At 37.8% G+C, this 21,514-nt stretch overlaps 1 protein-coding gene across 1 annotated transcript in view; it reads left to right on the top strand.

Moving 5' to 3' along the window:
- Window positions 1-5,867: 5,867 nt before the first annotated feature.
- The window catches only part of sano (CABIT domain-containing protein serrano), a 102,569-nt gene continuing 86,922 nt past the window's right edge, over window positions 5,868-21,514 (top strand). The window contains exons 1-2 of the mRNA XM_020952396.2: window positions 5,868-7,268; window positions 8,625-8,954. The gene's annotated coding sequence lies outside the window, so the exon portion shown is untranslated. The remainder of the gene's footprint in view (window positions 7,269-8,624; window positions 8,955-21,514) is intronic.

Genomic DNA, 21,514 nt, shown 5'->3' with positions numbered 1-21,514 from the left:
GGCAGAGCATCAATCTATGAAGTTGCAGTTGCATTTTCGGGGTTCCGGGGAATCTCAGAGAGCGGCCGTCTGACCTTGCAATAAGGAAGTGGCATTCGTCACTGTCTCAAAGGTGAAAAGCAGAAGCAGCAGCAGCAACAGGAAAAGTTGCACTGCAAAAAAGGTAAAAACACCAAAGACTTATAAACAAATTAATTTAATACTAGCTGACCGACCTGATATTTCTCTTTCTATTGGTAATTTCTTTAGAATCTGCCAGAAACATTTTTTACCGAATATAAATTTGCATTCTTAGATCCTTTTTGTATAGTTTTTGTTACTTAATAATGGTAAGCAAGTCATTAGTATTGTGATATTTTTGTTTATATTTGTTATACATAAATTTTAGTTAACTTTTCCTATCAATATCCATTCCAAAACCATTTTTTCTGGTGCATTTCCACTGAAATTTCGTGTGAACTCCCCTGCCTTCACATTTATGTTGGGCAATTAGTCTGGAGTGGGTTGGAACGTTGGCTTTTTCCTTATTTTCCAGCATCCCACCATCACAGCATCTCGGTATCCCAGCATCCCGGTTGCTCTCTGGCTCCGGCTTTCCCCTCCGCATCCGATGGCTGGCCTCTAATGAGCGGCAGCCTCCGTCTGGCTTACATCTTTTAATTTATTTATTTTTAATACGCTGCACTCGGCCGTCTGCAAAATTTTACAACTCAATAAATTGGCAAAAAGCTGGTCTATCTGCCCGATCCAATCATATGTTGGCAGTATGGCAGTATGGTGTGCGCGCAATTATTGTTCTAACGGCATTTCAAAGCAATTTAGTGCCGCCTTTTTGGGTGGGCAGCAAGTCCAATGACCGCTTGCGCGGTCCAAAACTGCATTGTCCATGGATTCCCCATGTCTATATATATATATCTATATATATGAATATATATATATATGGCCTACCAACTTTGGCTGCCAATTTCAGTCTGCGTGCGCCGCCAGCAAAGAGTCCATGACTTTGGCCACGAAACTCGGGAACTTCAGAGCTCTGGCAATAGGCCGACGCCGCACACAAAATCATCAACATAAATTTACTTTTAGTGCGTTGCGGCGAAACGCGGAGGGAGAAGCATGTTTTGGGGAATGGGTGTTGAAACTCATAAAGAGAAGCGCCGCTTTTGGCCATAAAATTGACAGCTTATGGCCGGGAAATTGATAAAAAAAGAAATAGCAGAGAGGAATACAATGGACAATTTAAACAGAACTAAAACTATACATTACGATCGATTTTAGATACTATTAGAAAGGACATACAAGATAGTTTTAATTTGAGTGTATTTATGGTTTTTAAATTGTTAACTTAATGTGAGCAGAAATTGGAGGGGAGAAAAAGTATTTAAGTGAGAAAGTAATTTTGTTCATATATGAATTATTTTCAATATGAAAAGAATTTAAGCTTTTTTTAAATATTATTTTGCTTTAATGGCTGTATCTTTTTCAGTTGCTTAAGAATATATATATATGTATATATATATTCTTGATCAGCATCATGATTGGTTTGGCCGTCCGTATGTCCGTTTTTATGCGAAATAGTGTATCTGTTTTAAAGCTATCTGAACGATACGATACTCTCACTAGTATATACGAAGGAATGGCCCGGATCGAAAAACTATAACATATAGCTGCCATAGGAACGATAAAGCTATTCGTATTATCATATTGCGCTTGCTTGCTCTGCCTGTATCGCTCTCCCTCTCTCTCTCTGCATCTTAAGAGGCATGCCTGTCCCTAGAGATACTGCTTGCTCTCTCTCTCTCTCTCGCTTTCACTTTCTCTGTTCTCTTTACTTGGAGAGTATAAATACAGGCCCAGCAGCAGCTCTGGCCTCATTCTGTCCGCGGCCTCCGACCTGTTAACATCGTTAGTGATAGTGGAAGTGATAGTGATACCAGCGCAATATATCTGGATAACCATGGAGGTTCTAGCTTTGCTATTATTTACCAGGTAATTGCCTTGTTGTCATAATTATTTTATTAATATTACTATTACCTAATTTTAGTTTAAAGTGACGCAGCAATTTGTATTAGGAATATCTAGAAACAAATATTTAAAGTTATTAACCTATCTTTATTATAAATTATTGACTTCTTACTCTTACGATAGTTTCAAAAATTTACCCTGACTTTGGTCAGCATCAACAGCCCAGTCGTTCTAGCCATGTCCGGGAAACAAATTATTTTTTTCAATATTTGCACATTTTTAAAAGGGGTTAAAATAAAACTAATTGTCAAAAATTTACAAAATTTTCAATTTTTTTAAATTTTTAAATTGAGTATGTATATTTATTAATCTAACAAAAACGAACACGGGACAACTATTCGAACGAAAATAAACGAATTTTGGCTTAGTTATACGTTTTTTAGGCTTTGTATTTTTGGAATCCTTTTCTCCCTTAAGACACATACTGCGTATACTTAATTTAAGTGTTTTCACATTAAGTATACAACATGTATGCCAGCTATCTAATTAACTGTATGAAATAGCCTAACAAGGTTTATTCAACTATTTTGAATAAGAAACTGTAATGAATAACCAGACCTATGGCAAGACTAAATATTTTAACGTGGCAGTATTTGTATGGAACAATTACAAAAGATTTTAGTACGATTTTAGGGTATTATAACTATAGTTAGAAGCTTGTAATCCTGTTAACGAGTCATTTCCGACCCTAAAAATCATATACATTCTTGATCAGCATCAAGAGGCGAATATTTCTAGGCATTAAAAAAAGTACATCAATTTTTGAAAATTTTATCTACATTTTTTATGGTATTTTTATTGCCAGAAAAAAATGAAAAATATTGATATTTTGTACATTTTATTTTGAGTATGTAGATTTATTGCCCTGCTAAAAACTAGCATAGGACTGCTTTCCGAATTAAAATTAATTAATTTCTGGCTGAGTTTGGCGTTATTTTAGACTTTCTATTTTCGTAACCCTTTTTTCCATTAAGACACACACTGCGTATACTTAATTTAAGGGTTTTCACGTTAAGTATACGCCATGTGTGACAGCTAGCTGATCAGCTTTATGGAATAGGCTAACAGTGTTTATTTAACTACTTTGAATAAGAAAATATAACGAAAACATTGACCTATTGCAGGACTGAATTCTTTAACATGGCAGTATTTGTAAGGAACATTTACAAAATATTTTCATACGATTTTAGGGTATTATAACATTAGTTAGAAGCTTGTAATCCTGTTAACGAGTCATTTCCGACCCTAAAAATCATATATATTCTTAATAAGCATTAACAGGCGATACGATCTAGCCACCTTTTGAAGAAAATATTTTTTTTTTGGCTTAGATAACATGATGGATTCGATATTTTTCCATGAAATAATATACAATAATTCAGTTTGTATTGCAGATATTATCTACTCCATATTAAAGATTCAATTTCAGTTATGTGTTTTCAGTCTTAATTTATGCATTTAGAACAATTTTGTGGGCTTCAGCACCTATTTGGTGGTTTTAATTATTTTCTGTTTCCATTTCTTTTTTGTTTCGTTATCCAGCCACTTATCAAGTCTGGGCTAATTTGTTGAACGCGCTGCGCCGAAGAAAGAAAATACATTTTTTAATGAATTTCTTTGTTTTTCGTCTCTTTCTATTTTCAATATGCAAACAGCGAGGGAGGGAGGGAGAGGGCCGAGCGAGTGGCAGTCAAAGCGGCGTTAAATGTTTCCCTGGCCGGGGAGTACCGTTGTGTGTTGTGTGTTGTGTGTTGTTCGTTTGTTCGGTGTTTGTTGTGCGTTATGGTTTGTTGATTGCCGGCGACAACTTCCGACGCACTGCGGCAACAGCGGCAGCGGCAGCAGTGGCAACATCAAGAACTTACACTGAAAACAATTCAAGCAACAGGTAGATTTTTATCATTTTTATAATTTGCTATTACTTTTCTGGGAAGTCGAGTTAGGAATGCTTTTTAATATCCATTCATAAATATAGCATCTATGTCATAATAAGGTATCATTTCATGTATAACTTTTGAACGTTTTTATTATTATTTATAAAATATTATTATAATATCATAATAAATTAGATCATTTTAAAATATAAATTTATTTAGAATAAATTTGTTTGTTTTTTAAATTTGATTACTTTGATTACTGATATACTCGATACTTATAAAGATTTATGTGATACCGTTTTATTATCTTTTTATGGAATTCTAAATTTAAATAAAATTAAGATAAGATACTGATTATTTTTAAAAAATAAATATGATATTTAATACATGTGTCTTGAACTAAAGTTCATCATCGGTTCGGTTTTAAACTCACAGAATTTAACAAGCTCTCAGATTTTAAATATTTTTATATGTCCCTAAACAGAAATGGCTAACAAAAGAGATAAAAATTTCTCTCTCTGCATTCCCAAAAACACTGGACGCTCCATTGCGGGTGGCGGCCGGCAAGTGGTTCGTTCCCGTTCTGGGTTCTGAGTTCCCTGGTCTTTGGGGAACCACAAAAAATAAGAAAAAAATAATATTATCCAAAAGAACCGGGTTAGAATAGCCCAAAAAGGCTAGCCGAAAAGTGTATTTAATTTAGCAGTTAATTAAATTTTCTACACTTTGAAAGCAAGCAAAGAAATAAAAATAAAAATGCGAAAATATACAAAATTCTTGTGCTCCTCCTTTGTTTTAATAACTTTGATTGGTTGCGCACAGCCCGGGGCAAAGTTTTGTGGTTTTATTTTGTGGCAAAAGCGGGGAGCACGGGTAGCCGGGTAGCAGGGGAACTTGGTCATAAAAAAAGGAAATTGGTAGAGATGACAACACCTGCTAATGACCCAAATTGGTGACTGCAGCCAGACCACTGGAAAAGCTAATGGCCAACACCTGCTGTTTGCATAATTTTATTGCCTGCTTGGATCCGGCACTCCTTCTCCTTCCCCTTTTTGTTTATTTTTTGTTCTCATTTTCATTAATTGGAATTTCTTTGGAGCCAGTTGAGTCCCGCGGCTTGTGGCAACAACAACTGTGTGTAGTTTCCTTTGGCTTCTTGTCTTTTGTCGCGCTTGAATTGCCACCGCAGCGGGGGAAAAGCCATCAAAAGAAACAATGAACAAATGAATTAATAAAGTTATGAAATCACCGAAAATGGCTAAGAAAAAGGTTCACAATTGATTCCGCTGGAGGTTGCCCCGCCGATCGAACAACCGCATTCAATATCCATTTTATATATTACCTGGGTGTGGGGGCCTTACTACATATATATTTTTCTATTCACTCTTGTGGCCGGGGAGTGGGGCCAAAAAACAGTAGCCGGAAAACAATTCAATTGTTTCGCGATGGAGTAATTACAATTTGTGAAAATAATTGAGGCCAGCGCGGATAGCAGACATGTTTATCTGTCACAATTGCAGTGGGTCAAGTCTGTGGGTCTGGTCCAAAGCGATTCAATTAACCGAAGCCCAAGACAATCGATTTATTCATGAGTTGATTCATGATGATAAGCCGCATAACGCTGGCCATCTGTGTCTGAGTCGGATTAGGTTGAATATCTCTAACCTGGTGGCTTGTAATTAATGCATTTATTATTCATTATTTATTTCTTATTGATTGCCTAAGGTATGAGGTCACTTGCAAAGCTTTAACTTTGTAATTTAATAGGAATAGCTTCTGAGGGGAGTTTACTCATTTAATGTAATTGTAATTGTAACTGTAATTGGGAGCTTTCAAGAGGCAGTGTGATCCCGTACGCTCTCTCTTCCCCTCCCCCTTCCCCTCCTCTTCTCTTTCCCTCTCACTCTCTCTGAGCTTGCAGATCGTAGTAAGCTCTCCCACTCTATGTTCCACTTACTTGTAATTAGTTCTCATTTGCATACGGTTCAATAAACATAATCCATAGCGCGTCGCGTAAAATAAGAAAGTCACGTGTTTTATAAAGCGCAATATAAAGTTATAAAGTAAAAGGCGATCACACCAAACATATAACTAGCTTCTCAAGTGTTAAAATCAAGTGTTTAGCAAATCTTGCAGAACTTTTTGTCACTTTATTACAAGCACGTGCTAATTAATCTCTTTGTAAAAAAAGGTTCTTGCTAACTTTAAAGTTTCTAAAGTCTTTAAATTAATATCATTTCCTTTTTTTCTGATATATATAAACTACCTTACTCAACTCAAACTCGAGCTAATTGTTGCAATTGCACTTAATGAAGTCATCAATCGCGGGAGGAAAAGTATTTCAATTCATTTCCCGGCCAAAGAAGAGTGAAAATTTGACTCAATTTGGGCAAACACTTGAAACTGTTTATTTATTTATTTGCTTATTTATCAACACGCCATGGCAACCACCCACAAAAACCGAAAAAAAAAACACACAACACACAAATCCACAAAAGTTCAGACTCTTAAGAGAGTGTGTGTGTGCCAGAGACAGCTGTTCTGCCGGTATAACAGTATAACGGCTGAGAGCCAAGAAAAAAGGTAAACAAACCGGCTGTTGCAGTTTTACTTCCGACCAAGTTAAAGAGAGTGGCTAAGAGAGCGAACCGAAGAGAGGCTGCCAAAAGATATGGCCAACTCATTTAGGGGGGGATTTTAAAGCAAAGAATCCGTCCAAATAATCCAGTTAATTGGCAACATTTGTTACTCGACTGCGGCCACAAATTGCCTGGGACTTTTTCGTTTTTGGCTTTTGGCCATATTTCTACTACTATTTTTTGGTGTGTTTTCTACTGCCAAAGAGCAGCAGCAGCAGCGTAGTAGTAGTAGTAGCGACTTCGGGCCTTTAGCCGGCGATGCACGAAAACCAGTTCGTGGCTATCTCTGCTTCTTGTTAGCCATCAACGCTTCAGCTCTGGCAGCGGGCAGAGCGTCGCTGTCTTGGCCATTTCAGTTGAGCTTTGCCAGCCGAACGAAAGAGTCGAACTCGCCGCTGCGTCTGTCTGTTAGCGTGTTCTTCTGGTCTTCCCAATTCAAACAAAAATTCAAACTCGTGTTCGCGTTAACTGAAATCGGAAAAGAGCCAACAAGAAGTAGTAGCAACAGCAGCAGCAGGAGCAGCAGCAGCAGCAGCAGCAGCAGCAATATTGCAGCAGCTACAGCAGCAGCATCAAAATCAAAACACGTTTTACTCCCGCACATTGAAAACGGTAATTTGAACCCCGCAAAAAGAAACCAAAACAAAAAAGCAAAACAAAATTGTTGAATTAATTATAAACAACGGTAGCCTGTTTGCTGGCGAATTTGCTTGCAATTTATGAACAGGTAAATACGTAAAACATCAAAAACCTCTTCACAAATGTGTTGAATTAATTAATAAGAAGTCAGATCAGAGTTTATTATTAAATAGTTTTCGAGTGTATATTTATTTTAGTAGCTTAATTTAGAAATATTTGAAAATATGTAGTTGAAAGTGTAAAGCATGAAAATACCTAATGCGTTCTTCAGAAATTTAAATGCTCACTTTGGCAGCATCTTTTTCCCAAACGTTTTTTTCAGCATTTCTGCTTGTTTTCGTAGAGATTTCCCTTTGGAAAAAATCGTTTTTAAAGCCAGTGAAAATTGAAATGTGCCCGGAGTGTGTGTGCTTGTGAGATGGCTGCCTTCTAAACAGCCTTGAAAGCTGCCTCACAGCCTCTGTCAACCGAATAGTTGCAGCAGCAGCAGCAGCATCAGCAGCAGCCACAACTGGCAACAAAAGCGTCGCAAGTCACAACAAAAGAAAACAGAAGCGGCTGTGGCAGCTGACTTTATGACGTCGCCAGGCCTGGCGTGTTAACCTGGCCAAGAGCAGCTACCTGGCTAGACACGAGAGCTGCTGCTGCTGCTGCTGCTGCTGCTGCTGAAGCTGGTGCGGTGTCTATCTATCTGTTGCAACTGCAACCTAAGCGCTGCTCACCAACACCAAAAGACCAACTTAAAACCGAAATGCAGCGCCCAGACTAAGCACACACATGAATTTTCGCTTTTGTTTTATGATTTTCATAAATTCTTCAACGGCAAACAAACGAACAGGAAAAAAGTTTATATTAAAACGAAGAAAATAGCTAAAAGCGCGCAAAAACCAGGAGAAGAAAAAGTCGCTGTGTGTGTTTGCGAGTGGAAAAACCGGTTGCAGTTAAGGTTCTCCTTGTGTATATGTGTCTGTGTTTGGCTCTTTTTTTGCGCTTGGCACAGGGCGAAAATAAATAAAAGCGATTAACTTGAGACAGTTTTAGTAGCCACTGTCCCCCGCTCAGCACTCTCTCTCTCTCTCTCTATCTAGCCCTAAAGTTCCCTAGATAAAGCCCTAATCCGACCCGCAGTCCGGCTGGAAAATGTTGCGGGAAAACCAAAGGGGGGAAAAGTTTGTCAAGTTGAAAGGAAAATGTGAAGACATTTGTTTGCCGGCTCAGTTTTTCATATTTTAATTATCCTCCGAGTTTATTAAGATGAAAAGGAGTTGGGTTTTCTTTTATTCAATTATCTGTTTGTACTTTTAATTAATTAAGTAATACATTTTCGTTAAATATTACAAGTTAAATATTAGTAAAGTATAAGCTAATGATCTTTTATTAATCCTTATTCAATTTTTAATTTCCCCATTTATTCATTTTCCTTTCTTTTCTTTATTATTTTCAGTATTTCCCATACACAATTTGGAATACAAATAAAGCCAATGCAAAAAAAGGATTTAATAATTTTCAACCTAATTTTTTAAATTCATAAATATTTGTGCTTGTGTTTATTAACGAAAAAAGTGTAGAGGCAAGAAAAAAAATATGGAAAAATGCGTTTATAAATTTTAATATGTTTGGTTTTGAATATTTGTGTGTCGCCTTTACTTTCGACGTCGGTATCGTTTTTGTGTGTCGTTATTTTGCATTATTAAATTATTAATTACGATTAAAACCCGTCAAGTGGAAAGCGGAGAGCAAAGTCAAGGACAACATTATTGGACCAAAACACAAAGTGAGTTATCTTTGAAATGCGTTTAATTACAAACCTAGTATTCGCTGGAGACTCTTTAGCTAAATTTTCGAAAATTTCAATTTGGAAATTTGCAATTAAATTGGATTGTGTCAGTCCCACTCCCATGGATATCACTCGTGTAAAGCCGTCTAATCAGCATCTTTCAATTATTTAATAGATTGTATTTACACACACACAGCACACACTCATTCCAACTCCCGGCAGCTCTTTGCAAATATCACGCATACGACACGGTATCCCCGATAAACGTGCCTCGCATGCCTGAGTGCTTTCTGCGGAGCGAGTCAATTAAAGTCGCTGCGAAGTGATTTTACGACTCCCAAATAGGAACTAAAAGTGACGTTTTAAACTCTAATTTCAAAGGCACCCAATGATTGCTCCCGAAAACAAATATCAACAGACATTTGCATAAAGTCGCACCCCTTCGGCTTTATTATCGTATTTCATAGTTTTCTGCCTCTCTGTATGTATATTCAAAAGCCAATTGGGCAAAGTTTTTTATTGGAGCTGTGCATTTGCCAAATATGCAAATATGGCCAACGGAAAATATTTTTGTTTGACAGTTTCTGCTGGCATTTTATCCGTTTTTGTCGCATTTTTGTGGCAAATTAAAATGGCAGCGAATTAATCATAAAAAAGGCGTACAGTTTTATGCACAACATTTATTCGGCAGCTGTCGATAGAGTAGAGAGGAAGTGCGGTACATAAATATAAAGCGATTGTCGGAGAGGGAATATATTTCACAAAACATTAAATCAAATATGCAGAATAAAGTGGACTAATAGTAATAGTAACACCTGAATCTCGGAGACTATAAAAGCTAGAGTTACCAACTTTTTTTTTAATATGTCCCAGTTGAATATATATACATTGAACTTACATTTATAGCCCGCACTGTCCACCTGATTGCATAGGCGAAAATATGCGTACAAATGAGATACGTGGGCTTCGGTTGGCTTAGGTCGAATCAACTTGATTTATGTAAATTGGAAACTGTTCGCATAGCAAAACAAAGTTATAATTGAGAGACGATATTAAAATGCATTTTTTGATTGCGCATATAAACAATACTACATAAATCATAAGAAATTGAATAGTTGCAAAAATATATAGTGAAATATATACATAGTTTGCTTTTCTCCCGAAAATATATAAATGAAAAGTAAAGGAAGGCCTGGCATAATCCTGCGGTAATCCCCCGGGAAGGAGCCTGTCTCCGCAGTGGGACTGTTTTCCACTTGAATGCCGGAACAGAAATGCAATTAAAATCCACTAAATGCAGCAGAATGAAATGAAAATCGGTTGGGAAACTTCTCCAACTCATTTCCTTCCACTGCTAATTAATTTGGCATTAATTTTAATGCAATTTGTGTGCTTATCTCAAATGCCAATAAATCAACCCAAATGCAATACAACAATAACTCATATTTGCTCAGTCTTCGGTTAATTAATAATATAAAAACAATTCAATACCATTTGCGCAAAGGTGGGGGAAAAATAATAATGAATAAATTGCGTAGATCAGAAATTGAAGCATTTCTGCCCTGTCGAGTGTTAAATTGAAGATAATTTTTAATTATGGCCACAGTCAGTCGTCGCTACGCGCACTTTAAATTGCCTTTTAAAATTCAATTTACATTTCGGGTTTGCTTTTCCGTGAAGGGTTCCAGGCCAAGCATCATTAACTTACGAGGGCTTACAGAGGAGTTACAGAGCAGTAACAATAGTTAAAGTACCAATAATTCAATTATGACTTAATTTGTTAGTATCTCGACCAACTGCTCGATCCCCTCTCGCCAAAAAATCAAAACTGATGGTCTCGACCTGAAAACCGGAGTTGCCTCGGAATAAAAACAATAACACGCATGTGCGTAAGACTTTGGTAACTTTGCTGGAGATGGAGATGGAGTTGGAACTGGGGGAGATCTTGTAGAGCTCCGAAGTCTCTCTCAATCTCTTGTTCGCTACAGGAAGCTGCGTGGCTTCGGCATTTAAAAACGTATTAATTCTGACGCGCCGCGGAACGTAGTTTTTGTTATTGTTTATGGCTTATGGTAGTTGCGTGAGCCGACACTGATGATGGTATCTGTGGCTCTGGATCCGAAACCGAATCTCTGGCCTGGCGTTCTTCCCTGATATAAATGCGAATAGGTTACGTCAATTCTTGTGTTTTTTGTGTTTTTGCCACTCCTCTGTGGAGGTACTTCATCTTGTATATGAGAACACCCCCTCCAAGTTGTCGAACTCCCCGCTTGACGGGCGGCGGGGCTGCTTCTCCCGACGTTCTGTAAGGTCTACAACCTTGGGAGAGTTAAGTCAGCTTTTCTAGATCTTGAGCTGGGAGCTGTCACTTCAACTTCAGAGACATGGGAGAGATGCTCTTCGTTGAAGGGGTATATCAACTATTATTATAATATATCATATTTTTTTATATTATATTTTTAATATCAAATCCACAGTATACAAAAATTATAATATTTAAAAATGTGAAATATCAATACAGCACGAACACAGCTTCGATATAATTATACCCTTGGAGGGTATTATAGCTTTAGTCAGAAGCTTGTAACAATGTGAAGGAGTTGTTTCCGACCCTATAAATCATATATATTCTTGATCAGCATGAACAGGCGAATCTTTCTAGACAATTAAGAAGTACACACATTTTTGAAAATTTTTTCAACATTTTTTAAGGTGTTAATATTGCCAGAAAAAAATGAAAAAATTGATTTTTTTTACATTTTATTTTGAGTACGCAGATTTATTACCCAAATAAAAACTAGCATAGGACTGCCTTCCGAATTAAAATTAATTAATTTTTGGCTTAGTTATGAGTTTTTTAAACTTTGATTTGTTCAAGAAATTGTCGTATAAAAATATATATATCATATGTGAAATATGTGAAGGAGTCATTTCCGACCATATAAATCATATATATTCTTGATCAGCATCAACAGGCGAATCTTTCTAGCCATAAAGGAGAGAACATAAATTTTTGCCAATTTTTTCAATATTTTATAAGGGGTTACATCGTTAAAATTGGCAAAAATTGTGATTTTTTTACATTTTAAACTGAGTATGCAGATTTATTACTACTACTAAAAACTAGCACAGGGCTGCTTTCCGATTTAAAATTAATGCTTTTTTGGCTTAGCTATGAGTTTTTTAAAATTTAAATTTGTGGAACAAATTGTCATATAAAAAAATAAATAATATCGACTAAAAAATGGTATTTCAGCTTTAGACAGAAGCTTGTAACAATGTGAAGGAGTCGTTTCCGACCCTATAAATCATATATATTATTGATCAGCATCAACAGGCAAATCTTTTTAGGCATTAAAAAAAAGAACATAAATTTTTTAAATTTTTTTTTAAATTTTAGAACAGGTTTTTACATTGTTAACATATTGAAAAACGGAAAAAAATTGATTACTTAAAATTTAATTTGTTGGTATGCAGATTTTTTAACCTATTAAAAACTAACACGGACCAGCTTTCCGAATCGAAATTAATGCATTTTTGGCCTAGTTATACGTTTTTTAAGCTTTGGGTTATAAAATTTCAGATTTCCTTTTATTGTATAAAAACTTCAACTTCCCGAAGTTAGTTTCCGTTCTTTTCTGTAATTATTTAAGAAAATTACTCTTAAAAATATAATGCATTAAAGGATAAGTAATATTTGAATTAATCTTACTGCAAAACTCTATTTATTTCCATGAGTTGACTTTATAGAGTGTCAAAGTCTTCACCAATCTCTCTTTGATTTACTGCTTCAGTTTAATTATTGGCGCATAATTAGCTGCTATAAAACTGATTGGTTTCTTCTTCTATTTTCTTTTTTATGACAAATGATGTGAAGATCAGAAGTCGGTCCAGTGATGTGCGAGTTAATATTTGCATAAATATTACATATATTAATGCTAATGAGGCATCAAATGTTGGCGATTAAGGGCCAGAAGCCAATGACCCGCAGCGGAATTAAAACCTGGATTGATAGAATTTCTTGGTCATTTCGAGAAGGCCAAAAGCCGGCTGACTGGTGTATGTTTTGGTGTTATAAAACATTTCATTACACGATACAATTGAGTGAACGCCTTGAACTTCCGCTTCAGAAGAAGTTCACCGCAGTTCAGTTCAGGCCAAAAAGCGAACCAATGAAGTCGGAGTGTTTTTGTTTTTTTTCGAGCCAGTTTTGTGGGACTTTTCTTCTTGTTGTTGTTACTTATTTTTTTTTTCGTTTAGTTATTTTTCATTGTTGTGGTTGTTGTTGTTGTTGGGGGGAGGCAATGGAATGACAAGACGAAGACGAAGACGAAGACTCCACAACAATCCCCACAGTCACTTTTGTGCTGAGTTGTATCTGTGTGGCGGAATCTTCAGTTGTTGTGGTTACACGGAAAGAAAATGTAGGAACTTGATATGATTGATACAAATAAAAAGGGGATTTTCTCTTTCTTTATATATTTTAAACAAATATCAATGAGTTTCCTGATCTTTTAAACGGATGATTATATTAGTTTATCTTGCTTAAACTATTTCTACCTCTGCATCTGTGTGAAGCCATGTTTCACACTTCAGAGGGCCTATCGGCGGCCGCAGCAGGCCAAACAAATTGTAAAGTCATAGGCAAAAGACGAGACCAGCCACAAGTTTAAGAGCAATACCAAGACCAAGACCAAGACCAACTCGAAGACCAAAACTCACAGACCAAGTCCAAGTCCAAGTCCAAGTCCATGACCAACTCCAACTCCGACTCCAACTCCAGCTCCTCGGCGTGGAGTGGCTGCAGAAGGCAGACAGTAAGGCAGGCAAAAAATAAAGTTAAGCAGTACAAAAAGGCTTTTAATTTTAATTTGCATATGGCAGAACGCGCTCGAGCGGAGCTCCAGAACCGTGGCAGGAGAAGTAGAACCCAACTATCTTTAAGATACTTGCAGCACTCGCTCTCGCACTCTTATGTACAATATGCAATGCCAAGCAAGTAAGAGAATGTGAACAGCCTTTTGGCCCTTCGCGGGGCAAAAATGCAAGTTAAATTTAATTTATTTCTCCACCGATTTGCTGAGCTTGAAGAGGAGGTATTTCTTTTTTTAGTTTTGTTTCATGTTGTTCTTGGCCCGGAACTTGTAGAGCACCAAAGGTATGAGGTAGTGGGAGAGAACTACCTAGAGGGTATTCGTTGTTAAAGAGTTTTGGGATATTTATTCTGATTTCTAAATAAATAATTATTCTAGATATTTGTATGTATGCTTTATCCCATTACTATCTAACTAATCTACGTCATTTACATTATTCAAATTCAATACAAAATCAATTTTATTTTGAAGAATTCCATCTCTTAAAGCCACAACTTTTTGCATGAAACTTTTCCTATTTATCCCTAATATCCTATCCCTACAGGAATGCAACAATCTCTGCAGCACCCTCAGGTATTTCATAGTCGAGGCTCTCACCTTAAACTTAAATTCTTTTTCTTCTTAATTTTTTATTTCCACTCTTTGCCATTGTTGTTGGTGTGTGAAAAATGAGCCAAAATGAGGAGTTCCAGCGCAAGTCTCACTCTCTTCTTAAGTGGGTTCAACTCTAATGACCGCGTGTGAAAATGAAAATGGAAAATGCTCGCTGCCGCTTGGGGCTGTGTTGGAGGTGGGGGTGGATTCGGTGGAGGAGGCGGAGGCGGAGGCGGTGGAGGAGGCATAGACTCCACTAACTCGTCTCCCGTCTCAGCCAGTTGCGCTTCGGTGGGTTTTGCCACGGTCAAGGGGGAGCAACATGTGAACTTGTGAAAAATCGAAATTCCAATTCCAAGTTGCAGCAGTTGCAGCGGCAAGCCGGCTTTGGCCAACGTTGAGAAATGATTTACGCTTAAATAACATGTTGCATGTGGCAAGTATGTCGTTGTTGTTGTTGCTTTTGTTGTTGCAGAGCCAACAGATCGTGAAGTTCTTCTTTAGCTCCAACTTCCTGAGCTCCTCTCCCGGCATTGATAATGAATTTCTGCTCGAGAAATAAGCTAAAGAAAAATGTAGAGGAGACCAACAACTGGGAGACAGTAGAAATTAAGGGATTTGCTATTGGATTAGATCCAGGTCAACGGCAATCGATGCCTGCAAATTATATTCAATAATAAGTTATCATATCGAGATTTCAGCAAATCAATTATGGCCCACAAATTGCCAAGAAAGAATCAACGAAAAGTCAGAAATGGGAAGAGAATTTGGTTTGTGAGAGACACAGAGAGATGGAAAATTCCAAGCAAATTTCAAGTTGCTGATAGATTTGAAGAGATTGTAGATACGGATATGAGTTTTGTGAGGAAATTCACCATAATTATGAGATGGAGAGTTGCATAACTGAAGCTTAGGAGTAGTTCAATTGAAACATGGAATATTGGATAACTACATGTCTTTTTTAGAGTTTGCTATTCAATTTATAGAAAACTTGTTCAATGTGATAATATAAAACAATTACTTCCTAATGGTGTGGAAAACTTTTGATTATTTGACGAATATTCCACCCGATCAAATTTCGCAAGAAAGTTTGTTTTTACCACCATAACGAAATTGGTTTTTAAGTTATGAAACTCCCTGCGTGTTTCCCCGGGAAAATGCAATAATGAAGTCATGAAAACAAAAAACCAATTGGTGACAGTTCGGGCACAAAAAAGCACAGAATAAACGGACAAAAGCAAACAACTTGGGGTGGAAAAATATATAAAAAAATGGGAGTGCTGCTGGCTGGAAGCATCATCACCAGCCATCGACAAGGAAAAACTATTTTCGAGAGGGGAACTTGAATGACTCGAGCACGAACCGATGATGATTTCTCCCTTTTTGGCCAAATTTTACATAATTTTCCCCCGTTCGACTCGCGGCAAACAACTCAATTTCAAAATTTCTTTAGTCAAATGCAGCTGAAATTATTTTGTAATATTTGCAATTCACAAATTGTGCCTAAACCGTGGCTGTTTTTTGTTTGCTGAATTAAATTTGCGGACTGCATTTGCGGATTAGTTTGGCAATTTCCAAAACTGCAGCTGACAATGTAAACACGGAAAATGGCTTTCAGACGAAAACCCTTCGGGGTTCGAGAGCGCTTTTAGTTCATAGAAGTTTTCACTGTTCAGTTTTCAGCTTTCAGTTTCCAGCTTTCAGCGAATTCAATTATTTTTCATGTTCATTGATGTGTTGTTCCCCCTGTTGCTCCTTTTTTGTTTAATTGATCAACGTGGCGTATGCGCAATGTTTGGCCTGCTCCTTTTATTTTTTACGACACAATAACAGTAACAGCTGGTTAAAAAATGTGTGCATAAAAGCGGATTTCGGTTAAAGGGAAAATATATAAATAACCCGCTAAGTAAATAATTTCATTAGCCGAGCGCCTGAAAGGAAAAATATGAAAGAATTATGTGCCTTTTGTCTGTGTGGTGCGGCCAACATTTTTCTACATAAATCCAGTTCATACTTTACTTATTTTTTTATGGTTTTTTTGCACCGGACATGGCCATAGAATTTGGGCCAAGCTCGCCCACTGCCTGGGCTGTTGGCTTTTCCGAGGGTTTTCCATGTGTGATATGTGTGAAAAATGGCCAACTGCATTGGCAGCGACACCAACAATGCGCAGTCAAATTGGCCCAAAAAAGTGACAAATACCTCGATACAGGACCCACAGACAGACAGACAGACATGCAGGCAGACAGGTAAGGTTTTCCACTTCCCCTCCTGAATTGTTGCGACATCGCTTGGATAGACAGATGGCCAGAAGGACAGACAGACAGACGGACTGACAGTGGAACTTGGCTCGAAAAAAGCGCGCACTCTGCTTGGCACATGCCAAAATGGCAACCGCAGCGTAAAATGCCAAAGCAAGAGAACTGAAAAAAGAGCTATATATATGCATATAGTGGGAAAAAATTCATCGCAGTCAAATGCCAAATGATTTGTCAGCAATTGCTGCTGATGCTGCTGCAAAGGGTTAAGGCAGGAAGTGATGGGGTTAAGAGTGGAAAGTGCACTGCCCGCGGGGGAGCCACTCAATCAGGAGTAGAATCAGCAGGAATCGGCAGGAACTGGGCCACAGAGGGGCATGGCATGGAGTTTTCCACCCTTTGACGATAGGACTCATCAAAGTCAAAAGATAGTTGGATATTTGCATGCAATTTAGACCAGCGAAGGGTGCAACGTTGCGTATACGTAATGTGAGAGGAGCTGAAGCAGGAAAGAAGGGAAAATAAATGAAATTAAAAGGAATTTGCATAAAGAAGTTTGATTAAATTAAAAGCAATTCTCATAAAGTTATATAAAAAGGTAAATGGTTTATCTTTGCCATGTATTTCAATATTAAATCTCTTAAAAAACCTCTTCTTGCATTATCTCTCTGTGCATTTATTGTTTAATCAACTGAAGCCAGCGATTTGCATAAATCTTTAATTGAATCATGTCATTAGGCTGATTGATTTCACGGCAAAAGAAAATAATAATAACAAGATATCCGAAAAGCCAAGCCAGCTGGCTGTCATTCGGTCATTAGATCAACCCAATCTCCCCTCAAAGTCCGGATAGTGTCTACTTCATCTGCGTTTCTGCAATATATACATATATTTTCGGTGTTTGGGAGTTATCTAATATGTTCGGATCGTGATTGCCAGACACAAATGACATTTGACATGTTATGCGGACACAAAGCCCACTTAATTGTGGTCTCGGCATATGGCAAGTTTATGCTTATCTGAACATAAGGAGATATATTGAGGGAAACCGAGAATAAAAGAAGTGACGTTGCTCATAAATTTGTTTTGTGGTTGGCTGCTGCAATTGTTTAATTGTGGCCGGGGTCCAGCTCTCTGATAATCGCTTTAAAAGTGACTCAACTCTTTCGGGGCCTGGCTCAGAGTGTTTGGCAATTGTCTGTTTTTCTGTTGGAAATTATTGTCAATTGTGTGCAGCAAAAGCCGAATTAATTTCCAAACCATTTTACAAGTTTTAATTACAGCCAGAGAATGGAGAAATATGTTGGAAAATAGAGAGGATTTTTCGGAGGTTCAGAGATTCCCGTTTGGTGTTTGGAAAAATCATAAATGTTGCGGTTGACTTATGCAAGCGACCTTAGCCAAAGGTTGGCAGGGCAATCATAAAAAAAGGCGAATCAAATAATCGGATTTTGTGATTTTTCCCTTCATAAACTTGCCGCCGGTGATGTCAGTAAGTCAGTCACTCTGTCAGATCGTGATCGATGCTCGCAATTTTCATAGCTTTTTGCTTTTGTTCTCCGCGCGGAATGCGACCGTTGCCCGGGGCTAGAAATCGGCTTCAATTTGACCGGGGCCAACTGTCAACGAGCCGCAATCCGCCGCCAATCGGCCAGCAACTGTTAACTGTTTTGCTGTTTTGGTGGCCAATTGCAGCAGCTGCAGCAAAATATGGCCCATAATTCGCAAAGCTTTTTGGCCCTTTTTGCTGTCACTAAATCGTGCTGTCAGGTTTCTCATGGCTCACAGCGAGAAGTTCCCAAGACTGTGTCTCTGGTTAGATTCCTGAATTCTAATTGGTTATTTGTAGTAGATATCTGGGTTTTTTTAGGAAATCCTTACTCTAGTGATACTTGCAAACATATCACTTTCCATATATTAAACTGAAGTATTTGCTTAAATAATAGAGAACTTTGCTACTCTCTATGCATTATCCCATTTATTTATATTAGCTGCAAATTCCCAAATAGTTCCATTAATTTTCACCCTTTCTATCTTTCTAATTATGCCTAAAACCAAATGCAGCACGTGAAACCCATTTAATTGAAGATATTTCCATCTGGAGGCTATTTCCTGGTCATTAATATTTCCACTCTCCTCGAGTTTATGATTTTCTTAAATTAATTGCAAATTCGACAGGGCTCTAATTGAATCTGTGTGTGTGTTGGGAAGCAACTTCAGTCTCCAAATCCAATCTCGGGGACAAATCCGACTGAGAACTTTCTGCTGCAAAGGGGACAAGTCCGAAATGAAGATAAACACCCAGAATTTACACACACACATGTTGCCCTAGGGGAGGGGGCGGGAGGCGTGGTCGGTTGGCAGAACTTGTGACAAACTTGGCTAACCGCCATGGCAGTCTGGCAGCAGACAGGCGCTCCCTGTACTCCATGTACCATGTTTCTGCTGGCGTACATGGCGTATACGCAATGTGCACAAATAAATGTCAACTTAGAAAGCGCAGCTTCCGGAGAAGAGGATGGAGAGATAGAGTCAGAGAGAGAGAGATAGCCCGCATTTAATAAAAACGAAAATGAAATTAAATATTCCACAACTGCTGACAAAATGTCAAGTGTAGCAATAAAGATGGGATAAAAACCAGAAAAGGGAGCAGGGAGCAGCGTTCCTAATGAATTTATAACCCGAAATGCGGGAAAGCGCAACGAATGAGAAATTATTTCAACTTAAAAAATGAAATTAAGGAGGAGTGTGCGAGAAGGAGGAGAAGAAATTAATTTAGCAAATTTTTAATTGCTCATGTCGTTTGGCGAGGCAGCCAACGCGATCGCATCAAGCTTGGCTGCCGCTGGAGGCTATTTGCTTTTGCGTGCCTCACCATCTTCCCATCTTCTCATCTTCTCTTTTTCTTCGGTTTTTACCTCATTTTTCTCTGGCTTCTTCTTTGGTTTTCCTGAACCCAAAAGTTGAAGTTGAAGTTGAAGTTTAAGGTCAGAGAGAGGAGGATTTCGCGGGAGATATTCGCATGTGTTGCCACATCTTCAAGTTCAAGAGCAACTTGCCGCAGATTTCTTTTGCGGTTCATATCCATAAATATATTTTGATATATATTTTTATTTGTCCAAATCAGCTTAACCCCCCGAAAGAGCAGCTGTCATCCCTGACTCACTGATGAAAATGTTGCGTCTCGAATTTTGTTTCCCCTTTTGCTTTTTTGCAAACTGTCACGTGTGTGGATGTGCGATTTCAATTGAAAAAGCATTTCTATGGAGAATACCTCAAGCGAAATTGATTCCCTCACAGAGAACTAGAGAAGAAGAGAAAAAGAGAAGAAAGAAGGGAGAAAGAGAAGGGAAAAAAGAGACTACACCCCTCGATTCTGTAAGCGGATATATTTTTACAGTTTGACAGTTTTGATTTCATGGAAGTGCGAGTGTATTTGAACTTTTAGGGAAACAAACAACAGCTGGATTGGACATTTAATTTCTTGAATTTTGATTCCCAGTACAAATATTAGAAAGCAAAGAATTAAAAGTAGAGGAAATAAGTGAAAAATAAAGAACATTTAAAGACATAATTATGGGTAGCTCTAGTGAAAAGTAAAAGTCAAGTATTTACAAGGAAACTTAGGATTTTAGGCTCCAAAGAGCATAGTATTTATGTGAATAAATCAAAGAACATTAAAGTAATATAAAATATGGATATAAGTATTTTATTTCTATTAATTTGGCCAAATAAAATATAAAAGAAAATATAAGTTACAATGATATATTATGTTTTATAAGACATAAAGACATAAAATCTCATATATTTATAGTAACTAGCTTTTAAAACATTTTAAATGACCCTAAGATACCCCATTAAATTATTTAATATTTGATAAATTAGAAACTCCATTTTCATACCATTAAATTTATCCCAATAACGAATTAAATGAAATTAGCTTGCCTTGATCACTAAATTCTTGGTAAAACCGGCTTTTGCCGAAAATCCAATGACCTTGGCTGACTAAACACTAACCCCAATATGTGAAATATAGTATATAGTATAGACACTATATTCTCGCTAAATCGGAGCACTCCACGTGAATGAGATTTAATCACAATTTGCCATTTGTGAGAGACGTGCATCGTGTGTGTTGTTTTCTGTTTGATCAGCTCCCAAGCGGCTTAATTTGCAAATATTTTTCTGTCGCCGCCAAACAAATTGCTCCCCATTGGAGTCACTCCCTCCGGCGACTCCTCCTCTGCCAGGCCAATGGGAATTGATCCGGAGTGGTGGAGTCTCTGCCAGGCTCATAATTCGTGAAACATATGTTATGTACGACTGCGATTGCAACTGCAACTGCAACTTGGGGCAGGAAGTTGGCAATTGGCCAGGCGATGGCCAGGCGATGGCGATCCATTTAATTACTTATGTGGCAGGATGCGAGCGGTGCAGCAAGTCAGCGTGCCTCATAATCGAATGACCAGCTGAAGCTAATCAGCCATGGATATGGCCATTTATAAAAGCCAACAGAGATGGGGCTCCTCTGTCCTTGGCATAAAATGCAAATTTGCATTTGCCAAAGCGATTAGTTCGTGTCGAGGAGGAGCAGGAGCAGGAGGAGCAGCAGGAGGAGCAGGAGCATTGGAGAGCAATAAAAATATTTGCCATTGCCATTGCCAATGCAGAAGCGTTGCCTTTGCAGCAATGCAGCTGAAACAAAACTGAATTAATCAAGGGAACGCCAACCCGGGGGGGAAGTGGCAAGTGACATCCGTTGCTCGTCAGCTTCCGCAGGCTAACTTGATGCACTTGAACTCAAATATGGAATATAAATAGTTGAGAGAAA

This window comes from Drosophila serrata, unplaced genomic scaffold, assembly GCF_035046125.1.
Source record: "Drosophila serrata isolate PLE 108 unplaced genomic scaffold, ASM3504612v1 contig_334, whole genome shotgun sequence".
Taxonomy (NCBI): Eukaryota; Metazoa; Arthropoda; class Insecta; order Diptera; family Drosophilidae; genus Drosophila; species Drosophila serrata.
The sequence above is the reverse complement of the archived record's forward strand: the minus strand, read 5'-3'. Positions and strand labels throughout refer to the sequence as shown.